General features: G+C 55.9%; 1 pseudogene; it reads left to right on the top strand.

Moving 5' to 3' along the window:
- Positions 1 to 887: 887 nt before the first annotated feature.
- Positions 888 to 3,724, top strand: LOC130679797 (basic proline-rich protein-like; annotated as a pseudogene).
- Positions 3,725 to 4,687: the final 963 nt, after the last annotated feature.

The following is a 4,687-nucleotide window of genomic DNA, read 5'->3' as shown; positions in this document are numbered from 1 at the left end:
ACCAAGGTAAATCAAAGACTCTATTTATATACTGTTATCATTTATTATTATCATGATCATTTATTATTATTATTATTATTATTTATGCCACTTTTTATTATGCACAAACACAGTGAATATGGGGCCCCTCACGGAAGACAGAATACAGGCACTAGGATTAACAGTACTCTGGGATCCCAGGGACTCACATAAACCTTTTAAGCCTCTTTCAGACTCTAAAATAAGGATTAGATCTGATGATACTTCAAGTGACATTGAACTCTAAATTTCTATAGCAAAACCTTTTTTTGTATGATAATTTAATTTTTGTTCTCAAATATACATTAAATACAAATAACAGAAACACAAGGAAAATAAACATAATTCTTCTAAAACATCATAAAAAATAAGGACACTTTAAAGTCAAAAACCGGTTTGACATATTTACAGGATTAGGCCCAAAGCACTACTTGGCTTATGATTTAGTGACAGTCATTTTAAAGGGAATTGTATTTTTAGATTGCCTAATTTACTAATAACTAGGCTAGCAGTGATTTTTAAACTTAGCCTGCATCAGAATCACCTGGGGGATTTATTAATTTTTTGTCTCCACTCCCAGAACTTCTGGTTCAGTTTGTTATTTATATAGAGCCTGAGAATTTGAATTTCTAGTGTTCCTAGATGACACTCATGCTCTTGGACCAGGGACAACAGTCTACCTCCCCCTACACGACCTCCCACTACTCTACCTCCCCCTGCACCACCTCCCCCTACACCACCTCCCCCCTGCACCACCTCCCCCTACACCACCTCCCACTACTCTACCTCCCCCTACACCACCTCCCCCTACACCACCTCCCCCCTGCACCACCTCCCCCTACACCACCTCCCCCTACACCACCTCCCCCATGCACCACCTCCCCCCTGCACCACCTCCCCCTACACCACCTCCCCCCTGCACTACCTCCCCCTACACCACCTCCCCCCTGCACCACCTCTCCTTACACCACCTCCCCCTACACCACCTCCCCCCTGCACCACCTCCCCCTACACCACCTCCCCCCTGCACTACCTCCCCCTACACCACCTCCCCCTACTCTACCTCCCCACTGCACCGCCTCCCCCTACATGACCTCCCCCTTACACCACCTCCCCCTACACCACCTCCCCCCTGCACCACCTCCCCCTACACCACCTCCCCCTACACCACCCCCCTACACCACCTCCCCCTACACCACCTCCCCCTACACCACCTCCCCCCTGCACCACCTCCCCCTACACCACCTCCCACTACTCTACCTCCCCCTACACCACCTCCCCCCTGCACCACCTCCCCCTACACCACCTCACCCTACACCACCTCCCCCATGCACCACCTCCCCCCTGCACCACCTCCCCCTACACCACCTCCCCCTACACCACCTCCCCCATGCACCACCTCCCCCTATACCACCTCCCACTACTCTACCTCCCCCTACACCACCTCCCCCCTGCGCCACCTCCCCCTACACCACCTCCCCCTACACCACCTCCCCCATGCACCACCTCCCCCTACACCACCTCCCACTACTCTACCTCCCCCTACACCACCTCCCCCCTGCACCACCTCCCCCTACACCACCTCCCCCTACACCACCTCCCCCATGCACCACCTCCCCCTATACCACCTCCCCCTACACCACCTCCCCCTACTCTACCTCCCCACTGCACCGCCTCCCCCTACATGACCTCCCCCTTACACCACCTCCCCCTATACCACCTCCCCCCATACCACCTTCCCCCTTACACCACCTCCCCCCTACACCACCTCCCCCTATACCACCTCCCCCTACACCACCCCCCTACACCACCTCCCCCTATACCACCTCCCCACTACACCACCTCCCCCTACTCTACCTCCCCCCTGCACCACCTCCCCCCTGCACCACCTCCCCCCTACACCACCTCCCCCTACACCACCTCCCCCTACACCACCTCCCCCATACCACCTCCCCACTACACCACCTCCCCCCTGCACCACCTTCCCCTAAACCACCTCCCCCCTACACCACCTCCCCCTACACCACCTCCCCCTACACCACCTCCCCCATACCACCTCCCCTCTGCACCACCTCCCCCTACACCACCTCCCCCTACACCACCTCCCCCATACCACCTCCCCCTACACCACCTTCCCCTAAACCACCTCCCCCCTGCACCACCTTCCCCTAAACCACCTCCCCTCTGCACCACCTCCCCCTACACCACCTCCCCCTACACCACCTCCCCCTACACCACCTCCCCCTACACCACCTCCCCCTATACCACCTCCCCCTACACCACCTCCCCCTATACCACCTCCCCCTACACCACCTCCCCCTACACCACCCCCCTACACCACCTCCCCCTATACCACCTCCCCCCTACACCACCTCCCCCCTACACCACCTCCCCCTATACCACCTCCCCCTACACCACCTCCCCCCTGCACCACCTCCCCCCTACACCACCTCCCCCCTACACCACCTCCCCCTATACCACCTCCCCCTACACCACCTCCCCCTATACCACCTCCCCCTACACCACCTCCCCCTACACCACCCCCCTACACCACCTCCCCCTATACCACCTCCCCCCTACACCACCTCCCCCCTACACCACCTCCCCCTATACCACCTCCCCCTACACCACCTCCCCCTACTCTACCTCCCCACTACACCACCTCCCCCCTGCACCACCTTCCCCTAAACCACCTCCCCTCTGCACCACCTCCCCCTACACCACCTCCCCCTACACCACCTCCCCCTACACCACCTCCCCCTACACCACCTCCCCCCTGCACTACCTCCCCCTACACCACCTCCCCCTACACCACCTCCCCCTACACCACCTCCCCCCTGCACCACCTCCCCCTATACCACCTCCCCCTACACCACCTCCCCCTACACCACCTCCCCCTATACCACCTCCCCCTACACCACCTCCCCCTACACCACCTCCCCCTATACCACCTCCCCCTACACCACCTCCCCCTATACCACCTCCCCCTACACCACCTCCCCCTACACCACCCCCCTACACCACCTCCCCCTATACCACCTCCCCCCTACACCACCTCCCCCCTACACCACCTCCCCCTATACCACCTCCCCCTACACCACCTCCCCCCTGCACCACCTCCCCCTACACCACCTCCCCCTACACCACCTCCCCCTACTCTACCTCCCCACTGCACCGCCTCCCCCTACATGACCTCCCCCTTACACCACCTCCCCCTATACCACCTCCCCCCATACCACCTTCCCCCTTACACCACCTCCCCCCTACACCACCTCCCCCTACACCACCTCCCCCATGCACCACCTCCCCCTATACCACCTCCCCCCTACACCACCTCCCCCCTACACCACCTCCCCCTAAACCACCTCCCCCCTACACCACCTCCCCCTACACCACCTCCCCCCTTTCACCACCTCCCCCTATACCACCTCCCCACTACACCACCTCCCCCTACTCTACCTCCCCCTGCACCACCTCCCCCTACTCTACCTCCCCACTACACCACCTCCCCCTACTCTACCTCCCCCCTGCACCACCTCCCCCCTGCACCACCTCCCCTCTGCACCACTTGCCCCTTGTGCCCCTCCCCACTATTCCAACTCCACCTTATACTACTTCCACAGTAGAAGGTTGTCTGGACCTAAGAATAGCCTGTTTGACTGTCACAGAAGAGCCACAGCTCTCTTTTGTTTTTTTATCTCTGTAAAGCAGATACATGATGTTCAGAAATTCATAATTCTCACATAACACCTTGTTCCTTATGGATTCATTCTCTGCTAACTTACCAGTTTCATTGACTCATTTTGACCTCTGGGTGGCAGTAGCTCTAACCACTCCCATTTCCTCAAAGAGAAGACAGGAATCCTGTGGTGTTTAAGTTAAAAAAAAAAAAAAAGGGTCAACACCGCCACTGAGCCTTAGATCTTGACCAGGCAACTGCAGAAGCCAACACTCAATGTCACGGTTTAGGAGGCATGAAATGAACAGCGTCTGGGGAATACCAGGGGACAGACGACAGCACGCGCTCCGTGTCATGTATTTGCCAACTGCTCATTACAACTCATTCAAAATAAACTGGGATTTTTTGGTTGTTACCCTGAGCTCGAATATTATGTTATCTTAATACCTCTTATTTAGTTTCACGGCATATGCTACTGCTTCTGAGGAGAAACCGGAAGTGTAGCAGGTGAGCACAGAAGACTGAAGGCCCGATGGAGCCCCAGGTCTGCTGCGTCCTTGCTGTGTGACCCTCGGAGCTCCCACTTCCTTGTCGGTAAAGTGGGGACTAAGATTGCCTTAAGTCCTGGGGAGCACTTGCAGTGCCCCTCCCTGCCAATTCCCTGTCCACCAGTGCTCATTTACTGTGTGCCCTTCATTTACCCACTTTCAAAGGTCCCGATATGTACAGAACTGCTTGGATGATGCATGAAAGTAAATCTGTCAACTTGTAGAGAGTGCATAAACTCCAGTCTCCAAATATTCTTAAAAGAAAACCGTCATATTTAAATTTTTAGACACACTGCTGAAAGTCTGCATAAAACACCTTGTAAATTTTCAATCAGTAAATATGGCTACAGCACCTACCCAATTATCCAGCAGGCATTCGTTGAGTCCATTATGTCTAAGGGATTATAAAAGACCCCAAAGAGCACCCCTGATCAGCAGCTTC

The sequence above is a fragment of the Manis pentadactyla genome, chromosome 12 (genome assembly GCF_030020395.1).
Source record: "Manis pentadactyla isolate mManPen7 chromosome 12, mManPen7.hap1, whole genome shotgun sequence".
In the NCBI taxonomy this organism is placed as follows: domain Eukaryota; kingdom Metazoa; phylum Chordata; class Mammalia; order Pholidota; family Manidae; genus Manis; species Manis pentadactyla.
This window is presented reverse-complemented; position numbering and strand designations above follow the sequence as displayed.